Below are 24,383 nucleotides of genomic sequence, written 5' to 3'. Positions count from 1 at the left end.
AAACATCGTGAGGTCATACCTTTTCTACACCTCATTCCTTTTTCCCTTTCCACCTTCATTTCCCCAAGCGAAAGAGATTCTGAAATAGAGGTTGAAAAAATTGTTTAAGTATTATTGAAAATATAAACGTAAATTGTTTCCTTAATAAATATAATTAGATGTATATATTGCATTTTCAAGAGCTGGTACTGATGTTGGGACCAGCTCTTTAAATAAAATAGGACCTCTGTAGTCTCTAGAGAGAACATGCATAAAGCAAAGTAAATGATTTTCTGTCAACACTAAGTAGACAGGTGCTTACATTGAACAGCATTCTAATATGTCTCTGAATATTTATGTCTTCTTTTTCAAATGCATTACCCATGAATGTCACAGCTGTCAAACGTCTGTATACAAGAAGATAAAAAATGAAATTAATAAAAGCCAGATCAACATTTCATTTGTTTAGGCCACTTTCTCCTATTGCATTTTACAGAGGTTAGCAATGCTGAGATGCTTGGGTATGCTGGTATATTCTGAGGGGCTGAGTGAAATGCAAGGCAGTTAGCTGTATTTTGTGTAGGCATAGGTATACTTTCCATTATTTAACTAGGACATAATCAATGAAAATAATGGTTGAAAGTGCTACGGGCTGTTCCTTTATCCTCTGTCCATTGGCTTTGCAGATGGGGACCCTGGAAAGAGAGCTTTGGCAGTTCAGGGCTGCAGTAACTAGAAGTGTTTCTTGGTGGGGCAAATTCTGAACCAAACTATGCAATGTGCAAAGACAGGTGAGCCATCATTGCTGTCTGAAAACAGTTAGCGGAGAACAGATTTGATTTAAAAATGATTTTAAAAGTCTGAAGCCTATACATATTAATGTAAAACTTGCTGTTCATGGCTACCCGTGGAAAAGATGCATTGATGCATCTTTGCAAGAATTTGAAAGGCCTCTGCGATAACATCGCTTCCATTTCATACAGAACAGTACTGAGAGAACAGGAGTAAAAGCTTCCCCGAATGGACCTAAATCAGCATTATTCACCCTGTATGCAATTAAAGTAGACTTTAATATGGGTGGTGTTTCAATGTATCTCTTCCCTACCCATTGACACACTTTAACCGCTCCTCAAGTTTAGTGGTGCTTTCAATGCAGGCTAACTGGCACTCGCACACTCAAATATAGATGCCAGAAGTTGGTTACTGCCTCCCGTTAGTCTATATTCCTTGGTAAATATTTTGCTCTAAGGTTTCAGTTTAACTTTGAGAGCCTCAAGACTTTCTCACCATCTCACCCATGAGCTCAGAAGACAGACCAGTTGCCCATGAAAACAAATCAACAAATTATTCAAAGTGAGTGATTTGAGCTGTTGCAGGACAAAGAACAATGGACAATGTTCCAAAAAAATTTAAATGATACACAGAGGTTTGCAGCATTACTGGAAAAGCAGTAACTTAGAATCATAGAATCACAGAATGGCTGTTTAGGATGGAAGGGACCTTAGAGATCATCTGGTTCCAAACCGCCTGCCATGGGCAGGGACAATCCTGAATATTTTTTCTCAGTATAGCTGTTAAGACTAATGTTAGATTTCCCTAATGTTCAAAGTTTCTATGACATACAGCTATCCCATGCTCTGAAACCTCTGCACAACAGAAAGTGCAGACAGAGTCTCTGCAGACAGGCGTGTGCTGGAAGTGCACGATCTTAAATGAAGCATGCAGCCATAACAAAAACTATATTATGCTTTCATGGTAAATTTTCTGTCAGACACTAAACTGCTTTTTGGGAGCTCTTACCGCTCTCAGAAAATTTGTCCTGAGCAATCATCAGCAGAGGAGACAGTTCGCTAGTTAGCACTTGGTACTGAGTGAACCAGTACAGAGTCACAGGACTGAGGACACCAGGGCTGAGGAAGTGGGTGCAGTTTGGCTGTAAGTTTTCAGATGAACAGATGCTTGGGGGAAAATACCAAGAAGTCAAAAACAATGTTTTGTAAAAGCATATCTCTCGACAGATTCCAGTAAAACATGGGCCTGTTTTTCCTGCAAGCTGTAGTGGAAGTGTTTGTATCTGGAAATAGGTGGAAATCTTTAGAGTTTGCATGCATTACCCATAGAGACAAAACGCTTGCTCCCCACTCCAGCTACGGATCCTGAGAGGAGATTACGTTTGGAAACATCTATACCGAGAACTGCACAGGTTTCCAAGTTACATTTCTATTCCTACTGTTTTGTTTCCAGAAAACAGGTGGAAGAGTCCTTGGATTCTGCTTAATAATTGATGACAACAGAGCAGATGTTAGCGATTTTGAGATATGACTAGCATTTGTTCCAACTTTGAAAGGTTCAGAAGTTCATGGAGATTTTTTAGGTCCACACATTTAGCTTGTTACTAAGAAACAATTTAGAAGAAACTCTTGTCTTTGGAGACAAGTGTGGAAATACTGTACTACTTGGCTCTTTCTGGAATAGCAACTCTTAAAACGTGTTGTTTCTTCTGCTGCTGCTAAATGAGGTCAGTGCAGAAATGCGCAAAGGTGAGAACAGAAGATACATTTATCTGGTAAGAACCTGAGGTTTCTTTCATTCTAACTAGTGTTATGGTTTAGCAAATGAAAATGACCTGCTGTGGTCAGTGAGATAACCGAAATGCAGAAACGAGGGAAAAAATCCAGTCTGGAAGTATGCATGCAACAATAGATCTCTCCATTTAGAGTGAACAAAGAATATATTTTACCAATAGCTTCTTCAAAATTTTTGAATTACTCATGCTTTTCACTTAGGACTTGTTTAATCAAAAGCTTTTTTTAATGATATATGTTTGACGTTCATGTCTACTGTGATTACATTCTAACGTGTTTCAGATCTGGTGACATGCTATATCTAATAGCAAGAAAATGAGAATTAGATCATACAGATCACACGTGGAGTGTGTTTGCTGCTAAAACATGAAGGTTCTGAAATGTATTATCTCTCATTCTTTGCATTAAAACTAAGTAATTGTGTTTACAAGTTTCAGCAAATACAGAACTAATTGGTCACATGTAGCCTAGCATAAATTTGATTGAAAGTTTCTAATCACATGCAGATACTCCAAAGGACATAAAAAGAACAAATGAGGAAATAGTCTTTCAAATTCTAATTCACATGTACAGTCTTTTAACAGGCAAATCACTCCCTGAAATCAGAAGGAATTGTATAGGTTTTGTGGGATTAGACTCTAGTTTTCCTCTTTCCTTAGTATTTTTTGTGAAGTCAGATTGTTATCATCTGAACTACATGTATTGCATTAGCAACACAATAAATAGACTCCAGCTTCACTCTTAAGAAATGGACTTTTCCTGTAACACTGAGATAACACACATAGTTCCAGAACAGGGCCACATTTGGAGCATACCATGTGAAACTGCTGTGTTTGAGTATGTGGGGGTTGGTATGGTACTTGCCTGAAATGAAGTACAGATCTATGGGCTACTGAACTCAAGGCTCACAGGCATAACTGAGGGAGAAGCATCTTGGTAAGAAAGCATGAGCCTAGCAATTCAAAATGCTTTGAATAAAAGTGTTGCTTGCTTTCAAAGAAGACATTCCCAACAACATCTTAAGGTATATACCATAATTTGTCTTTTTCTCTGTAGCTTATTCTATTGTACCTAGCAAACTGTTCATTGAGATCAGATCAGAGAGCAATATATAAATATGGATTAAGTACTGTCTTAGGTTGCAGAGAAAAAGTGAGTTAGTTTCAAATTGCTCTCCGTGTCTGATTTCCTTTGCTCTTGACATTTTTAACACAATTTTTTTTGTTGTTTTTGAAATACTGACTTTCTGAGTAGCATTTAAAAGAGAAAGAACTGTTTACTGAGTTGGCTTACACATATTTTAGATGAAATCTGTACTACAACACTGATACTGTGAAGCCCACAAACTCCGTTCTTAGTCCACGCCTGAATTTCTCTGGAGTAGCAGTTCATTTTCACTTCTGACCACAATCAGCAACTAGCTCCAGTCCTCCAGAAGGGGAAGGCTGAGTGTGAACTGATTCCATTCCCTTAGCGTCCTACTGCTTTCACTGACATCAGGCTGTACTGCTGCAGTAATCATGTCTTGTGTCTCACCTTCCAGACTGGGCCTCAGTCCCTTGTCATATATTGCTGCTGATACCATAAAATCACAAATAATCTATTGAGAATATTTCATTGTCTAGTAAAATGTTATCTAGATTGAAATTCCATTGAGTTAAATAGCTGATTCATTACTAGTTCCAAATATGCTGGTTACAAAAGTTTCAGTGGACCATAAAATTTAAAAGGGATCACTCTGAGTCAAACACAATGTTTAACTTCATAAGAAAAGAATTGTTTAAATCAAATTTCTTCTTAGATCAAATTTATTTTGCAAATAATTTGACAAAAATGAGGCTGCTCCTGTGCAGCAACAAATCTTCAATCTTTACCATCCACTCTGACCTTCTGTTCCCTCCTGGGCTAAGTAGCTTCCTTCTGTTTCAAAGGAATGCTTTAAACTAGTCTGTTCCCGAAAGAGAACAATGACTCTTTCTGGAAACCTTCAGCTTTTTTCCCCACCACATTGACTTTCCTGTTTAGAAACAGTTCCCTGGTGAGCACAAATTCCCCCACATTAAAAATCCACTTAATTTTGTTTCCATTTTTCAGGAAAAATACATAAATGCAACATATTCCTATTTATAGTTGCATTTATACTAAAACTTTATTATACCATCTAAATATATATTGGAAAAATTACAATCAACAATTATACTGTAATTTTACAATAATATTAAAATCTAGTATATTATATGAATTACACAATTAACTCTCTGCTACCATAATCTCTTCCTTAAAGGATTTTCTCTTACTAGTCTTCACTAAGTTCTAAAAGTTCCAAAACTATTGCAAATGCTAGAGTAAATTATATCCATAATTATGTTCATAGTACAGTGTATACTACTACTTCTGTGTATAAATATACAACATGCATTGTAACACAGAATATAATTCTTTTATCTTACCCTGTATTCAGTACTACGTGGAAAAGGGTCTCTAGTGATCTGTATGCTGGTGGCTTTGTGCATATTTCCAGATCAGAGAAAACAGGACTCCTCACTGATCTGAAGATTTCAAAAACAGTACTATTTCCATCACTATTGATATAAATTTAACTGGGTTTAAGTTATGCAAATACATGCTTAAGACAGTTTTGTAATGCAGTACTTCAGCAACTGTGAAGAGATGTGGGTGAACATTTGTGTGTAAGCTACTTTACACTAACTCTTCTTGGGTGGTGGACAATAAATTAATGTAAAAAAAGAATTTACTTACTGTGATTGAGGTACTTGGCTTGTTTTAGGGAAAAACCAAGGCTAATCATTCACATTTCTGATTTTCCAGGAATATCTTTGATTTAATTTTCCATTTGAGATCTAAATCTTTGAATTCATATACCTTTGCTAAGTCTGGGATGGGACTGGGCCCATTTAATTCCAACCAGTAACAATTAGGATATATCTGAGTCAGCTATTTTAGCAAACACATTTAAATTCATATACACTTGTAAGGCCAGAAGGTGTTTCTAAAACCCATTGCCCATTTTATATTGTAAACCTGTATCGTAGATTTACAGCACTGTTTTCCTTTGGCAGTTTGTAAACCAAACAAAGGACACAGAAAAATGCAGAAAAGTCACTGTGAAAGCACCCTTGGAGCTTAATGATGAAACTATTTCAAGGCAGCTGGTCTACCTGAAAGTGTAGCATGGGATACTTTGAACTGAATTTGTCCTAAGCCATGAGAAGCTACAGTTTTCATAGAAAACATAAAACCTGAGCACTGCTGCCTTAGGCAAAAGCTACCATGTGTTTCTATACATAATCCTATACATATGTAAAGAAAGGAAGAAAGTCTATGGTTCCTCTGAGAAATATTTATTGAATTGTCATCAGCTCTTACAGGCCAATCAAGAAAACTACATCTGTTTGGCCAAAGAAATGCAGAACATTCCAACCATCTGTTGATTTTAATGGTAAGTTAAACAGAGAGCAATAGAAAGACACGACCAGAAGAAAAAGAGTTAAGAGTTTTTGTCTTTACTGATGGCCAGATTTTGATTTTTCTGCTGGGTTTTTGATTTACAAATATGCAAACTAATAACATTATTCAAAAAATACCTAGTTGCTATGGCTTATTAAGCAAGCAGGAACAATGGCTTTAAAGCAACATGCAGATTGTCTGATGTTGGTAGCAACTGAGAATTGTCTAGGCTTTCTTAGTGTTGACTTATATTTAACACATTAAAGCTGGTTTGTACAGTACTTAGCTCAATGGAGACGCAATCCTGTTTTGCAACATCATAGTAGATTATTTTTTTGAGATTTCAGGTGATTTCTACTATTTACTTCATATTTATTGCTCGATTACTTCATATTCATTGCTCAGTTTGGTAATCAAATAGGTATTTTTGCAATATTAAAAACAGCTGCAGTTTTCAAGATTGTGGAGGACCTGCTGCATACTGCAGAAAAATTAAGCAGCTGCATCTTTCTTCCTAAAACTGAGTATTCTTCATTGTTGTTCTTTTGTTAATGCTTATTATTGAGCAGGTGTGATTCTATTTGAACGTAATTTGTATGCCACAGACAGGTATCGGTAGGTGTTGTGCAAACTGGTTTACACAAGATAAAAACCACCCAAACAAACAAAAACAAAAGAGCAAATCCGCCTGTACTATTGATATGAACTCAAACTGAAGTAATCCCAAGATACCTGGTCTTAGCAGAAATGAAGAAAAAGGAACCGCTTCTCAGGGGATTGTTTCTTTCTTCAAAACCCAAGTGGTTCTAGGAAGTTTCAATAAATGTGCAGAATAGAGCTTTTAATTCAAAGCTTAGCATTTTATCTGTATGAAAATAAATGCCAGAGTCTGTTGAGGTTCTTTCACCGAATAAATGAAGAATAATTGTTTGAAGGCTTCCCACATTACAAACAAGTCTACAAACAGGTTTTGAACTAGAATTTTCTTCACCTGAAATTCTCTACACATAAGGAAAGTGCTCAGCATGCCAGTTCTTGAAGACCTCTTCATTAATCTGCCTTGGTTAGGTAAACTAGAAACTGTCCCATATTCTTTGGATCAGGGCCTTACAGCCCTTTTTTAAAGTGCCGCTAATCCCGGGTGCTTCAAGGAAAAACCCCATATTTTTGCAGAAAGGGAAAAAAAAGAAAGAATGTTATTCTGGAGAACACTATATACAAGAACAATGGAGTGGAGAGTGTTTTGAAATGCTTGTTTTCTATCTGTGTGCAATGATTGGGGGTGGGATCGGGGGCTGCTGCTAAGTAGTTTGTGGTATTTTTAGAATCTGAGCCATTTCAAAGGAGCTGGTAGAGTTCTTCCACCACAAGAGGGTTAGCCACTGACAAGGGGAACACACTTGTCAAACAGCAGAAGCAAGAGTCAATGGGTTCATCCACCTGTCACTGGGACAATAGTGGACTTGGCACCTAAGTACTGATATGAAAGTAATAGGCCAACAATATATGTAATTTTAATTATCTTTGATTCATTTATAATAAAACTAACACTTGATGCAATGATTAAACAAATAAAATCCAAGAGCCTCATAATCACCAGCTACACAGAGGAGTTTGCATTGAGGCTTAACTCCTTTAAAGATACTATGGAACATGCAGGTATCCAACTTTTAGTGGTCTACAAACGCTTAAAATAACCTTTGAAAGTAACTAATAAAAAAGAAACCATATAAGATTTGTGGCTGCTTTTCTAAGGAGTAATGACTCTTATTATATATGTTGCCTGTTACTTCAAAATGTTTGGCAGATTATCCAAACTGCCATCATGTTTGGCACTATTCAAACTGTGTCTGCCTTGCTTAGGCAGGACATTTTCTTTTTTGAGACAAGCGTCCAAGGACAACAAGAGGAGAGGACATTTTTGTCTGAGTTTGCTGGCAGAAACTTTTCCCATTAAAATGATGTAGAACTTTAATTGTCCACAATGAAAATAAAAATGGAATTGCACTTCTAATACCTTAATTCCGTTTTATACACTGCATTTGCTATGGCACTCAGTGTGTCCATTTTCAAAAGCTAATGACCTGAGTCAGCTTGGACAAGATCTAAAGTTTTGCTTCCAGGGATTCTAAATATTTTTATTTGCAGTTATGGAATCTCTGTACCAGTGTGTCTGTGACATATTGCTTTCAGTCCACATTAGAAGCTCTGAGATTTTGGTTTTGGTGGCGAGGAGGTGGAGAAAGAAAGGAACAGCATTAATAAAAAAGGCCATGAAAGTATGAAAGTAGTTTATGCTCTCCTCTCACTAAAACCCAGATAGACTGAAGTAGGTTCTTTTCAGAAGCTGTAACGTAATATACCTGTTTCCCAAGTTCCAGCTAGGGCATTGCCATAATTCAGCTCTGCTTTTCCAAATGCTTCTCTTTCTTCTCCCAAATCATCTTTCATTTTTTAAAAAAGACACATTATATGTTTCTTCTGTTCCAGTTCTGCAATATATCAGCAAAGCTGTTTGGATTTTAATTGATTTATTGTACGTGATTTTGGTTTTATATTGTTGCACTTACACATAGGAAAGCCTCATGTTCAGGATGTTTTATATGTTCAGATGACTGATTTCTCAGATTTGAGTTTTTAACTTTACATACTGTTACAAAAACTTATCTATCCATGTCCTGAGAATCTGACATATAAATACCTTTATTTGTTTGGGTTTTGGTACCTAATTAAGGGTGCTCTGAACAGCTGAAAAAATACATGTCAATGTCAGTTGATAATGGATTCTAAATGGGTTGCTGCAGCTACAATTTCACTGATTTTAAGAGGTATTGCAACACAAATTTCACTAGAAAGTATTGTATGCTTTTAGAATAGGAGATATGCAGTGCACACAGAATAAAAACCACACTACGCTGCTTTGATTTGTCTTGTCATAATCAAAAACTACCAGGATCCAGTGTGACACACTTTTAAAGAAGCATTGTGCAAGACGTGGTGGCTTTCTAGTAAAGAAAAAAGCAAAAGCGTATAGGACGTTCTGTAAAATGCATAAATAATTCAGTTAATAAAAATGTTGTGCAGGATAGCTCTATGTTACTTTACAACCCTTTCCAACATTTTGCAGATATGAAGACATCTGAATAGTTTGAATGTTACCTCAGTTTTCTGACAAAAGAGAGTAATTTTGACTTAAAACCATGCAAGTTTTTGTAGGTGAGGAAGACTTTTCTTCAACTTTAAAAATGTGAAAATGAATTTTTTTAAAACTCCGCTGTTTGACTTATAGTACAAAATTTACAAGCTTTAGTTTTACTAATTTTCTTTAAAATGTTGCATGTTTTAACTTGTTGCAGAAAGCATCCGACTGCTTCTTCAAATAACACAAGTACTTGTCATAAAGGTGTTTGTACTGCAGTTTCAGTAAAAGATTGACATTACACAGGTGTATATTAAATGAACTTTTAGGATTTTTCTTTATATATTAAGAAGAGAAATAATCTAAAGGGAAACTTCTTTAAATATGTAGTATATAAAAATAGTAACAGTATAGTTAGTATAGTATATAGCAAATGGTTACAGGCACAAAATACAAGAAAGCAAAGAGAAGTTTCAAAAGACCTGATCAAAAGCACATCTGAGTCAGTATACAGATGATTATTACTTTCAATAAATAAGAAATCTAGCCCTACCAGTATGTAATATAGATATGTTCCTGTTTCAAACGCATGTAACAAACTGGCTTTATGAAAAGAAATGTAGCATATGTAGCCTTGAAGATTATGCTCAAGTTTTTCTCATGATAATATCAGAAATTTTCAAATAACATTTGAAATGAAATAGTGCTTTAACAATTTTACATTAGTCATAATGAAGAAAAAATAAACCCCAAATGAAAACTTGTAGAATTTTTCCAGTCCTTCCATGTTTCCTTCTCCGAATGTCTTCACAGGTAGATAAACTTTAATGCAGTGCTGTTTCAGAATATGCTACTAATGTATTTTCCACTTTTATACCTTATGTTTCCTTCTTTATAAAGTTCATCTTTTCCAGAGTTCAGGCTCATGTACTGCCTTGTCTTTGCTGCCTTCTAATTAGTACTCTCTTCTTCCTATTCTTCTTCCTGTTTGTGTACACTAAAATCTACTATGCCTCTGCTTGTATTCATGTAGAAGACAGGGATATAGATATCATTAGGGCATTTTGACTAAAATGGAAAAGAATATTTACAAAACAGTCCACCGCCTTTTGCAATTTATTTTGTTTACTAAACTTAGTTTCCCAAACTTTGTTTCCCGTGGCATTTTCTTCACATGTTCTAACATCAGACATCAGCACTAAAATGCTGATAATTATTTTTCTCTGGAAATTTTCAGTCTTTCTCTTGGCTAACAACTATCACTACTCATGCTGTTCAACACTCACTGCCTAGTTTTTTAGTGCTAAAACCATTATTTCATATTTGTACATGAAATCTGATTTTCTGTTGTGTATCTAAATATATTTATTCAGTATCCTATGAAATATTTATTTATTTTCACGTTGCCTTTTTTAGTGTCTTCAGTGATCTCTGTTATAATCATACTAATGATTATTTCATGAAACTAAGATGTCTTCTCAGACAACCTCTCTGATTTCATAACTGTAGAATACTTACTCTTAGAAAAAAATTAATAACTTTGTAAAATCAAGTCTTGTATCATCATATAGGTGTGTTCACTATCCTTGTTACACCTCATGCAGGTATCTCTCCATCTATTTTTGTGTGTGTATGTGTATATGTGCATCACTGTGTTACTATTTTCAAACAATTTTTATACTCTATGCAGCACCCATTTGCCATATATCCCATATGAAACTTAACAGTTGTCTTCAAAGAACTCCAGTAAATTATGAAAGCAATAATTCATGTAAATAAATAAACTCTCTTATAAATATGTGTGGTCCACTTTCCTTATAAGTTTGAAAAAGTCACTTTACAAATATTTGAGATATATTCAAATTGGAAGAAACAAGACCAAACATTATAAAAGAGATCATATTCTATCTATGCACCAGACCAGTGTTTCCAAAATCTAACTCTAAACTATTAATTCTATGTTTACTAATAATTATCTGTATGATACTATTTTTCTAAGAAAACTTCTGTTTATCTTACTCAAAACTGGTATCTAAAATTTAAAGATAAATAGAACTGAATAACTGGAAACTTATTCACTGAGAATCGTGAGATGACTCTACTAAAAGCTGAACAAACTTTTACCAATTATCACAACATCTGACATAGGTAGGTGCTGTGAGTACTTATGAACCACACACTTTTTTTATGGATAGCAAAAATAAAACATAAGAAATTCGCACAGCTTGCCTAAGAATAGTTACATAAAGTAAATATCAAAGTAATAATTAGAGCTCAGAGTTTTCTCATTTCTATCATATTTAGTCCACTAGACCATAAAGATATTTTAAGTATAATGAATTGACCCGTATCTGCAAGTGACCAAAATAAATTCTGTTTTGTTAGCCAGTCTTTGGTGTTAGAAATGAGCTATTACTTAAAAGCTTAAATGCCTTGCTTGTTAAAGATTGGTAGTCAGTTACGTGACAGTTATTGTGAAATCAGTCACACTTCATGATTCTCTGAGATCTGTTAGTTCCTTATTGTACTGTGATATTTGATTCTAGTCTTGAATATTTTCCATTTTCTTAGTTCTGATCAGAAAAGTTGAATTGACAAATCTAGTAACCATCTTTAAACACAATTTTCTGAAATTACAGTGACTGGTGAAATCGGGACAGATGTCTTATAACCATTTATTTATTCTTAGGTTTGTAAAGTTTTCTTTTTATCTAGCCAGATACTAGGCTCTTTATGTCCAGCTGATTTCAACAGGGATTTATGTCTTCTGAAAAACTGGCCTCATGTACATGACTTCCAAGTATATGAATTAGTCACAGTAAAAACGTCTCTGTGTAGGAGGATAGATTAAAAGATTATAAAGAACTGTATTGTTTGAAGTTTCAAACAATATGAAGCGAAAGGCAAAAAAATCTGATGTTTAAAAAAGCTGCTGCTCTTAGAAAGATAAATCCTATTTCACCATCTTGCACAATGGCAAGACTATGCAAGAGCAGTTATCTGATTTGAAGAGCCTTAAGGAGGCAAATCTTTAATTTAAAAACCAATCCAAGTCCTACAAGAGAGGTACTGATGGTGGCATCTACAGATGGCACTGAAACACTGGAAGATGTTTCATCCTGGAGAATACATAATGAAAAACCATTCAAGTAGAGTAACTAGCTGACTAAACTCTGTACTTCACAGTCTATAAAAAGTGTTAAATGTCATACAGACAAGGTCTTTCAATAAATAAGTTAATGAAATCATTTTTTCTCTGCTTTGTTTAACCCAAAAAGCTATAAAGTTTCAGCTGAGCAGTGCAATACTGCTCAGAGGAGAGGTGCTTCGAACTTCTGCTTGCCTCAACACAAGAACAGGACACTATTTCTTTAAGAGCGTGGAGTGTCTTTTTTGGGTGACATGGCTTTCCCTTTGGAAAGTAATGAAGACACAGGGAGAGAGAGTGCCCACTAAAGACAAAGGCAAATTTATGCCTCACCAGCTGCAGCTGTAGCAGCTGCAGGATCTGTAAGCAAGACTATTTTCAGACTTGGCAAGGGACGCAGAGATATGCCCGGTGTGAGAGAGTTGCAGCCGCAGAGTCACTCTTCCTGCTCAGAGGAGGGCAATGACTGATGCCGCCATGCCTCTTCTGGCTAGTGGTGCCTTAGTGGGATTTCTAGACCTGCCCACAAGGCAGGTTCTTTGCTTGGTTTCAGATTTAAGTTAGGCTTTGCCATGCAGGTACAAAATGGGGAAAAGTAGTCTCTGGGGTGCCATCTCTAAGGATAAGCCATGCTTGCTTTGTAGTAGTTTTGTATGCGTATGTGTATGTATATTTAATATATTTTTGCATATTTGATGTAGGTACACAGCACCCTACTAGATGGTGCTGCTAGAGAAGCAAGAGTGAAAAACTTGGCTGTGCCCTTGCCGTGCTTTATGAGGAGACTGCTGTCTTACTATAGTCACTTTTTAAAGTCTGAAAGTACTAGGGAAGCAGCTGGCCTCTGCATCTCTTATGGCCTTAGGAGTGAACCTGAAGGCAGAAAGAGGTCAGGATGGTCTCTATTTTATACTAAAGAGCCCTTTGACCTCTGACCACTAAAGTACATTACAATATCCTGACCATTAATTTTTAATGAGGCCCACCATATTGACCATGAAGTACAATAGAGTTAAATGTAGTATAACCCACACCAATTAATTTTTATTTTTAATTTTTTTTTTAATAGGAGACACTCAGGCAGGTAATTCAAATCTCCCTCTCTCATCCGGTACCGGTCTAGACAGAATTTAAATACATTAACTGGCAGAAAATTTTGACACGTGCATAGACAGGGCATGTAACACAGGGTTTGGGAAGTGTGAGGTATGAGGTTATGTTTTCCTACAAGTGCACACTAATGTCTCCCTGACCCACTCCCAATTTCAAATCCCTCTATGCTGCCATGCAGGATTTTGGCTGTATGACCAGTCTCCCAAGCAAGTATTTTCTTTTCTCTCTTGTGAGGGTTCTTCAGGCCCGTCCTAGCCACAGCAGTTACAGCTACATTGATTTGAACTGGCTCACAGGATTTGTAATAAGCCCTTTGAAGGCTGTATTCAAACCTTTGAATAATTTCCTATCTAGAGCATTGCTATAGAAACATACCAAATAACATGCTGTAACTATTGATCATATTATTATACCAGGTAGTTTTAATCAACAAGAAACAAGGCTGAAATTACCAGAAACTATACAGAAGTGTCCACTAAGAAAAAGTGTGTGTTTCCAATTAGTACTTTACTTCTTTTCAAAATGGATGTGCAGTGCTTACTAATTTTCTGGCATCCTTCCTCCTAAGAGATAATATCAGTGTTCACTGCTCTAGGTTAGATGAAAATCTTTAATCAGAGACATGTATAAATTACAGTAACATGTGGAGAGAAACACTAACATTACTGATTTTGTGCCGTACAGCGTTTCCGTCATTTCATTTGAAGGTCTGTTGTACATTGCCTGGCTACGGTAGGCCAACATTAAAATTTATATTGGCAGAAGTCTGCATGGCTTCAAGGCTTCATCCCTCATGAGTGACAGAGCCAACTAGACAAGTTGATGGTATTCCCAACTACCTGGACATAGCTGCGTGAGCCGTATCTGCAACTAACAAGAATCCTCTTTCACCGAAAGACATTCACTCATAATTTATGTACTTCCATGTAAAAATATGCATAAACACAAGCAATTTTATGTTTTTAAATGTAGTAGATTTCCTGCCTTTTAAATTCTTGTACTGAAGAACTCTTGTTTAGAAAACATTTATATTCTCATATAGAAAACATTTCCTTGCTTTCTACAACGTTCATTGTAGGAAAATGTATGCAGAGAGCCTAGTATTTATCTTAAATTTGAGAATACTATATGGATGTTCATGGAGCAAAAATCCTCGCCACTTACATACTTTGCATTATGTAGCTAGATAACCAACCAAATAATATATTTTTCTCTGGATTTATATTGATTCACCCTGCTGTGAATACAAATTATAGGATATGACATTAAGATAATAAGACAGAAAAGAAAAAAAGAGGGAAAAATTTCTTTGTTTGCAAATCTGGAGCATTAATTGCGTTCCTGTGAGGCAATCTGGATGAAGCTTCTGCTAAGCAAATTAGATATAAACTGAAGGTGAGGGCAAAAGGGTCACCACAGCAAGGGAGCATCGAGTGACAGGCACTGGGACCTCCGATGCATGGCTTGTAGAGCAGATGTTCACAAGGATGCAGTGATTATTGAACTGGTAATAAAAAAGCATCAGCTTACAGGCAGCCACGATGGATGCTGGTAATTATAAAGCATCCCCTGGGAGGAAAATGACACAAGTCAGCCGCATCTCTGCAATCACAGGGGCATAATTAAAGCTCTAGTAACAGTTGTTAATAGGGTGCAAATAAAACAGGGGGAAAATTTGAACACAGTCTTTTTCTTTTTTAAAGAGACGGCAAAGGACAATGTAATTACAGAGACTGCATGCTTTTTAATTTCACGATACAGTAAAACAAAGACCTTTAATGTATTTTATACGTGCATATACACACCATATCAAAGAAGGCAAAAGTGATTTAGTCTTTGTGTGGCATGAAGGAGAGAACAGATTTTTTTACCAGAATGTTTATATTTTAATTTTCAAAGTGGGCAAAACATGAATATATAAAGAAAACGTAATATGAGTAAATATTTGGCCATTTCACCCTCACAAGAGAAGTACAAAGACAGTGGTTATCTGGTACTAATGGTGCTATTATAGACACAATAATATTAAGATACTAGCAAGGCAGGTCATATTCTCTTTTATTAGACCCACTAGAAAAAGCAGACAAATTCCCAATATTTATACTGTTCAGGTATTTTTCAGATATTTAAGGCGTATTTTTTGCATCCACAAGTACAACTGGTATGACTGATTAGGCTTAATGTTCTATAAATAGTTTGTGTATTCCATGTCCAGCACACTTAGGACTTAGATGTCAGTTTCAGTAAAAATCCTTATGAAGTGTTAGCTACATAAAAAAATGTAAAATCTGTCTTGCATATACAATAAAGACCAGTCAATCACACTTTGGCACAGAGTGATAAAAAGTGTCTTTGGTCTAAACCTTTGAAAATTCAAGTATTCTCATCTAACAGTATAATTAGTCAAAAAAAAACCCCATGTAGCTGTATTTTCTCTGAAATTTTTTAGTCTGCAACTTTTTGGAGTCTCTCTAATCTTCTCATTTTTTTGAGTGGTTTTGAAACTTTGTTTTCATGTACTTGATGTCTTTACTGGACTACTAGTTTTGCAGAATTTATCCAAGAGAACAGATTCTCCTCAAGATGTGTGGTATTCTAAGACTTTAATACTGTACTTGATTACCTTCCTGAACATGAGCTATGTCATCTCATTGCTGTTTGCATTTTTGTTTCTTTCACACTACTTCAGGATGTTTACCAGCATTCAGTCTTGCAGGGCTCTTATCTTTTTCCTTACAGATGAACATCCAACATATAGCACTATATTTTGGTAGTCTCTTCAAGCTCAATCAGTTAGCCAATATTCAAAGGTTTTGCTGTTTTCTCTGTTTCCATAGGAAGGATATGCTGATGAGGACTACTGAGATATTTTTGCTTACAGTTCAATTTATTTGTTAAAAATGCACAGAAAATTTGCTTTTTTTGAACACAGCATAAACAAACACTAAGAAAAAGTTTCAGTATTCTGAACCTTCTTCTACACCAAGAGCAAGCTTCCCTAAAGGAAACTCTCTTTTTCCAGGTTTTCTATGAGAGACAAATCTGTACCTTTCCTTCTTGCAATGTCGACTTTCTTTTGCTTTCCAGTTCCTTAAAAACACATTTACCTATAACTGCAACCAGATCCGCACCTGTCCCTTGCTTTTAATCACTGGATCATTTATTTCATTACTACTAAAAGATTTGAAATACTGGTTCATAATGCCATTTTGTTTTTGCAATCATTAAACAAGAGAAATTAACTTTTTCTTTATTAAGACTAAATGAAGAGTTTTCAGCCATAACTGTGATTGATGACTGCTATTAATATCTGCAGCATATCAGTATTAAGATGGCATTAGGAATCATTGATAACCGCCAATGTATTCTATTGAACAAACAGTCAATACTAATTGCAGAAGACAACCAATATATTTAATGTAAAATACTCATGCAGTGTTTAATGAAGGAAACCTGAAGAGAGTTCAATCATAAAACCATGTAGAAGAAACGATAGAATCAACACCAACAATGTTTTGCTAGGATGATACCATTCAGATTATCAAAATGTTAAAAATTATGAAATTAATCATATTCCAGTGAACCACTGAGAATAACATGGTTGACTATTCACAATTTCCCATATGCAAAAATCTTCACTTTTATTTGCTTCTGCATCAAAGAAAAAAAAATCTCATGAATGATTCTTTGCCAATTCAAAACAACACAGCCAAAACTTCTGATAACATGGGCTAGAATAAAATTTTAAAATGATGTGCTATTGTTAATATGTGCAAATAAAATAACCTGCCTAAAAATCCAAATAGATTTTTAAAACAAAATTATAGTTGTAGGAAGATTTTGACACAAGATTATATGCCCCAAAAGTCCAAAATTCCTAAATAAGAAATGGAAGGATCAAATGGGTGAAGAAAGACTAAAGATTTGATTCTTTTATATGCTTACCTTAGATGCAGAATATAGAATTAATTGCATTGTGAATTATGCTAACTTTAATAAAAAAAAGTAAGTCCTATATGACTCTTAGCAAGTTCATATTCCCGTGTGTAAGAAATGCCCACATTCCATCACTGCATCTGAGACGATACATAAGCCCCATTGTCCAAAGATTAAATATCCAGGAAACAGAGCCCCTCTATAGATTATGGGCATGTTCAGTCCTACTGGAATAATACTTTAAAATCAAAAGACTTCACTGTGAAAATATTTAGTTGCATACATATGTAGTAATCATTCTTTGATTTCAGCAGTGTTTCACCAGAATTAAAACGGTCTTGATGATGTCAGAATGAAGCCCAATATCCATAGTACAGCAAAACCGAAATGTCATGAACTACGAGGGGTTTACAGTATGATTATTTTCAGTTATGATACTAGACATTGATAGGGTTTCATCCTTGTAATACCATTACTTTCAAATGGCAGAATTATCCACTTCCAGAAAACTGTGCAACCACTAACAGTGAAATTATGGACTCTACATACAGCAAATTCAATCACTGTAAAAAATCTGCAATAAAAGAACTACCTACAGTCTTAGAGCACATTTATTTTCCCTACATCGAAATCAAAGAAGTCCATCTGAACAAGAATTGGATTTATGCCTTACATATAGACAGGCAAAGAAATTTAGACTAGTGATTTCACGCATAGCTCAATGTACAGCAGTTTTAGTCGTACTCTTACACTTTTGAACTGCAAACTGATACATTCCTCCTACGTTTCAAAGTATTTTAACAGTTTACTAATTGATAAACCCCTTTTCTAATATTGCTTTGGTTTATGTGACAAATTTTTAATTGATGTCAGAAAATTCTGAGATTTAGGTATGTATTTCTTACATAGAATAATTAGTGAGTTCCCATTAATTATTAATGATTACTCAAATTTCTCATCAGGCAGCACAAACTTATTCCTGTTGAACAGATAAGAAACAAAATTATAATCTTAAATGCGGTAAGAGTATTCCTAGCTACAATTGAAATTTTCCAGTATAAAAAAATCCTCAGGAGGTAAAAATATCCTCATAGATTTCATGTGGTCTACATGACCAAATTCTGTCTGTTTCCTTCCTTCCAAGGAAAAGGAAATAGCAACATCATGGAGAAGCTCATATAACTTGCTGAGTTCATACAACCATTGGATGTTCTTATTCAAACAGACCATTCAAGGTAAATACAGCTCCTTCACTCTTAGCAGCTGATACAGGTGCATTTGACCTATTCTTGCTAGCTGTCCTGCTTTCAAAGGTGATGACAACTTTGCCATTGACTTTGCCTCCTCCTTTGACATGCCATTCTGCAAATCCAGGCTCCTGGAAAGTGAAATTGTGAATGTGCTGTCAAATCAAATTTTAAATCTGCAGATAGGTCAGGAACAATAAGCAGTCCTATTTTCTCTTCTAAGATTTTAAGGCCGTCTCTTCCAGAATTTTGGTTGCATTACCACAGAGAGGAGCATCTGGTCTGGAGACTTTTAGCTCCTATTGCCTATTTAATCAGGAATCTGTCCTGTTTAGGGATAGCTGATGACTCCGCACGCTACAAGTTTGCATTGTGCTGTTGACTACAATTAAATCTGGGCTCTGTCACAACTGGCCATGTGTTTACGCTCAAGTATTTATTGATAGTCGTCAAATTTTTACACCATTTGCTGAGATTTTCAACACAAAGATGCAGGTCTATATTTTACTAATGTACTGCTGTTGGTATTCAGCTCTTTACCTTATCTTTCAAGATAGCTATCAGTTACTAGATTAATGTTATGGTCTCTATTAGTCCATATGGTAGCTAGCCAATGTCATATTTTGTTGCATTGTACCAATAGCCTCACCTGGTACCTGTAATCTTCGTAGGGAAAGTGTGTCTGCTCCAACAGATTCCTCTGCAAGAACCTATACCTCACTGAACGTTTTGATAATAATTTCTTGTAATTTGCGATACTTTTCATTCTCTCACTGGAATCACTACTATTAATTAATTATTAAGTCAATTAGCCCCACAGCTGGTTTCCTCATCTCCAGTTTCTTTGAGGTAATACGTGCTACCAGTAAGTGCTGCATTTTTCACCTACAGTTCTTGAGCTTGGATATCTTTAAGATAAAAGCATTCATCTGGTTTCATTTCAGCACAGTACATACTTGAGTACATTTTTATAAGTAATAATTTTATGATTCTGGGAAGTACAGATAAGAAAATGATGTTTCTGCTGTTATTGAAATATGTAAAAGGAGAACAAAAGATTTCCTCTTAATCGTTAATATCAGTTATCACTTGTAGTTGTCTTACAATGTTATTTATCTCAGTGTGTCACCACTATGGAGTAGTATCTGAGTTAACCTGGTTACTTCATAGTAAGTTCATAGTAACTTCGGAAAAATGTGGAGTACATATTAGTGAACATGGAATTCCTAAGGACAACACATTAAAAAATGCTTATTTTATGTCTTTGTGGGTTAGTTTGAGGGTTTTGTGCCTTTTTTAATGTTCTATAGCAACTTAATTAAGAAATATTTGATTTTTACCACCATCAGTGAAGCAGCAGTATTCTTCCTGGCCCTGTATCCTATTGTTAATAGCAGAGAATGTCTGCACTGGGCAATTATTCTAGGCATTGCACAGTGATAAACTTTTGTATTTAAAAAATATTTGACCTGCTCCTAGTTGTGTCAAACTTTATTTTTCTAATAATCTGGAAATCTAAGGCAAATTTGACTCATAGACTTCCATTTAACAGAAAATGGTCATCATTTTCAGGACTCTCTGCCAAAATGCTTACTTGATATGCTCAACCGGTTTAAAGGGTAGAAATAAACATTCTGGCATGGTCTGCAGTGATCCTATTGTTCGCCAAATGCTTAGTCGCAGCAGAAGCCCTTTACAACTTCTACTTCATAGGAATTCTTGGTGCGACAGTTCTGATTTTAACAACATCAAATTATCTCCAATTTGTTTTGTTTGATTTCCCTCTTGTGAACAGCTCTGTGCTTCAGATAGCTCCATTTCTGTATGTTAACTCGCAGCAGGAGGGTAGATGTCACAGGGTGACTTTACTACCTGTACTTTCTCCTCTTTGATAGAACTAGTTCACATGACACTTTTAAATAGCCTCCCCAAAACGTGTAATGGCCACCACCCACTGAGATCTAAGTCAGCCCTTGCTCACTTGGAGCTTGGCCAAAACTGCACTGCTGTGATGCAGAGCGTGTCACACTGCTTCTCCCTCTGATGTGGAAATGGAACTTTAAGAGTCAGCAAATCTCCTTAATTTGAGTCTCTCAGTCGAGGAATATCAGTTGGAATCTTCACTTAACATACCAGCAGCCAGCAGTAACAGCAGAAAGCCCCTTTCTAGTTCTTTGTCTAATCCTTGTTTAAACTTCCAAAGGTGAGCAAAGGCAAGGCTGCAGAGCAGTATGTGGAAGCAGTAATAACAGGAAGAGTCGGTTTGCACAGGAGGAAAATGCATCACTCATTAACTCATTTTCAATGAACAGAGAGCATCTCCTTAAGTAACCTTTCTGACTCCTCAAGCCTCCAATGTACACATCTGTATTTCTGAAACACTTTTGCAGATGGCAAAAATCTTTCTGATATTTATGCTAATATGTTGCTTACATATAATATTTATGATTCTTTAAATTCTTTAGATTCAACCAGATGTAGGATGTTCTCACTGCGTATTGTGTTGCAGTAGGAATGCATATGACATTTATGCACATATGAAACTGCATATTTATGTTAGATTAAATAAGAGTAAAATTTGGACATTGTCTTGTAGCAATGTAGTGAACTTCAAATTTTTCTGTGAACTAGATTATAAATAGAACAAGGTGAGATGTGATAAAAAGTGGATGAAAAGACCCAGGGATAGGTTAGGTGAGAGTCAGCAAGTTGGCAGCTGCAGTGTTATTCCTGCTAGTTTGCAGGTTTGGTGGGACAGAGAATATGTGAGGAATACTGAGGGAGGCAAACAGAAAACTGATTCATCAGCTTCTTTCTTACCATAATGCCCCCAAAGCTAGTTCTTCTCACTTTCTAGCAAAAGCATGTCTGAGAAAAAACAGGAACAAACAGAATATACCCTACATCATATACGAGAAATCAATAGCTTGTTTACAGTAGATTGAAACTGCCAGGGTAGACATGGTGACTGCTGCACCTCTGGAGACCCCTAATTTCACCAAGACCAGCAAGGCTTGTGTGAGTGCACACATATGTTGAACTGCGTGCAGAGCACAGAAGCACACACGTATGTTGAACTGCTTCAAATATGCAGGAGTGTGTAGGCAGATGACCACAAAGTGGAGATATAACTGCAGAGCAAAGGCCTCAATTTAGTACTTTTTTTTCTCTAAAGCAGGCAGAGTCCCAGCAGAAGAAACATTTGGGAATGCTTAGCATGCTTTCAGATGTGAACATGTACTCCTGAGAGAGTATTCCCCATCTGCTCTAGGACAGATTTTAAACACCAGCTGCAGAGTCCTTAAGTGCACATTTTGAAGTTACATTGCAGTACTTGCTATAAGCATCACTGCTACCTGCTAACCGCTATAGTGATCTGCTATTTAACCCAGATACCAGAGAAATAAGACTGTCTGGCTAGTGTATAAATGGGTCTGTGCTACCTCTGTACTGGAGGACTGATTAATAAAGCAGTGATTTGCCTGAGATGGTATGTGGGCAGCTCGTACTACTGCTATAATCAAAACCATGACTCAGCAGCCACCTAACACTGAAATAAAATGACTTTGATGTTGCTGTGCCCTAAAGGACAAAAAAAATCTAGATATTCAGGACCCAGTCGTTGCTACTGGGAAGTGAGTGGTGCTTTCTGAGTCAACAGGAAACCAAACACAAAACCAACCAGCAGATTACAAAAAGAAAGCTTAATTTCACCCTTCACTTTGCCCTTGACTGGTCATGTCACAAAATCACATGTAAGGCTTCAGTTCACTTATGCACAGAACAGAAATGGTGTTTACAGCATGTGACTGTTGTGGTTTTTTTCTTCACTTGTCAAATTGAACAATTAAAGTAATCTTTTACAACCATTTACTTTTCTTGTCATTTCCCTGATGCAATAAAAATTTCCCAGATTAAATTTTGTTCAAAACCAATGACAGTTTCAAGTAATTTTGTAGATTTTTCTTTAAATTCCAACTTTTTTAAAACAGTCCCACAGCACAGTTTCTCATGCACACAGTTTTCATCACGGGCAATTCTAAGAATTGAACTTGAATCCATAAACAGAGTCAGTCCACCTAAATCTAGATTTTTGGTGAATAAAATATTTGGCTGAAAAGCTTTGAACAACTATAATGAACATCTTTTCCTGTTTCACAGAATTCTGGCAAGCTTGTTTAAGTTTTATGAAAACATCCTGAGAATTTTTTATTGCAGTTGTTATATACACATAAGGATTTTTTAATATGCACATTGTGATGAAATCTCCTATAAGCCTGAAATTTGAAATAGCCTGCCTCAGAGCATGAAATTTTCTTGCTGTATTTTAGTTATGCCAAATTGGGAATACTGTATGAAAAATTTATGTTTTTATCCAAAGTCTAAAGTTCTTATCAAACACAAATCACATAGTGTGAAAGAAGGGTTGTGCTAAACCAAGAACAGAATCATATGGATGTTGCTGTTTGGTAGCTCACCACAATACTTCAAGAAAATTAATCTTTTCACTGAGAAATTCAAGGCAAAGGTTGAAATTATACGTGTTTATATATCTGTAGACAAGCAATTTTTGAGCAGATAAGTATTTCCGTCAGTACTTTCGCATGCACCATTTTTTAAATGATTTCATGTTGTTTTTCCTGAGGTTTTACTGTCAAAAACCAGCTTTCATCACCCGACTGGGGCTCTCCGTTCAGCATTTTTAGAGCAGTCAGGGGTAAGGGTATGGAACTCCCATGCCCGCGTTAATAAATTGCCATTTGACTCTGCTCTGCTATCCATTGCTCCCTGTGCAGCAACAGATCATATACTGATAGTAAATCAGATCCAGTATGTTTTCCTAATTTTAGTTTTGGGCTAATCTATCTAATAGTAAGAACATCTGGTCTAGATTTGCTTTTATTCTGATCTGTACAGCAGCATTCTGATCATCAAGGGACCACTGGAGTCACACAAGGTCAAGTTCTGTACTTGCATGAAGTTAACGTGGAATATATGTGAATAATAAGGGATTTTTTTATATTTGTTATACCATTTTTATAGGAATAACACTAATAATAAAACTTTGATATTACAGGAGATTTAAGCAATAAATTCCAGACAAGTGAAAAACAAGGACTGCGATAATTCAAGGTACAAGAAACCTGAGCATGTAATAGCAAAATCATTTGAAATGGGCTAGTCGTTGAAATGAACTTGTCATAGTTTGTGCTATAACAAAAATGTAATCCTAAAAAAAGTTAATGCTTGTGAGAATTTTGCTTGGTACCCCCATGGTAGGCCATGCACGATGGGTATCAGTATGACTACCATGAAAACTTCAATAAAGAAGTTATAACACTTTTCATGGGAAGTTGCTTTTTCTTCTGTATTCAATCTGCTCAGATAACAATATGTAGAAAGACAACACTAGTCCCATGAAAAAAGATGATAAATTAAAGAAAGTCCTCACAGAATATTTTCTTTTCTGTTCTCACTTGAATTTTACAGTACTTATATTTTTTGAAGTGTATTTCAACGTTTAGGAGAATTTTGATCAACTACATATTTTGAAATTCCGTGGCTCTTTCTCTGCTGTCAAAACAGCTAATTCACTACTTGGTTTCCTTTGTTTTATAAAGCTGAGAGAATCTCGGGGTCATCCTGAGGCAGCATGAGAGAATATAGAATAAAATTGTTATAGCCTGGGGGTAAAAAAAAGCCTTTCCCAAATCCACAGTATGTTAGGGGACTTCTGCTCCCTAAAGTAACGTTACTGTTTATGCAGT

The 24,383-nt window shown here is 35.8% G+C and overlaps 1 long non-coding RNA gene across 14 annotated transcripts in view; it reads left to right on the top strand.

Annotated features, from left to right (window-relative positions):
* Positions 1–24,383, top strand: part of LOC142362055 (uncharacterized) — a 91,164-nt gene that overhangs the window by 9,308 nt on the left and 57,473 nt on the right. For all 14 annotated transcript variants that reach the window (XR_012764613.1, XR_012764617.1, XR_012764618.1 and 11 more), the window contains exon 4: positions 23,693–23,748. This is a non-coding gene — a long non-coding RNA (uncharacterized LOC142362055). The remainder of the gene's footprint in view (positions 1–23,692; positions 23,749–24,383) is intronic.

This window comes from Opisthocomus hoazin, chromosome 7 (assembly GCF_030867145.1).
Source record: "Opisthocomus hoazin isolate bOpiHoa1 chromosome 7, bOpiHoa1.hap1, whole genome shotgun sequence".
NCBI lineage: Eukaryota > Metazoa > Chordata > Aves > Opisthocomiformes > Opisthocomidae > Opisthocomus > Opisthocomus hoazin.
This window is presented reverse-complemented; position numbering and strand designations above follow the sequence as displayed.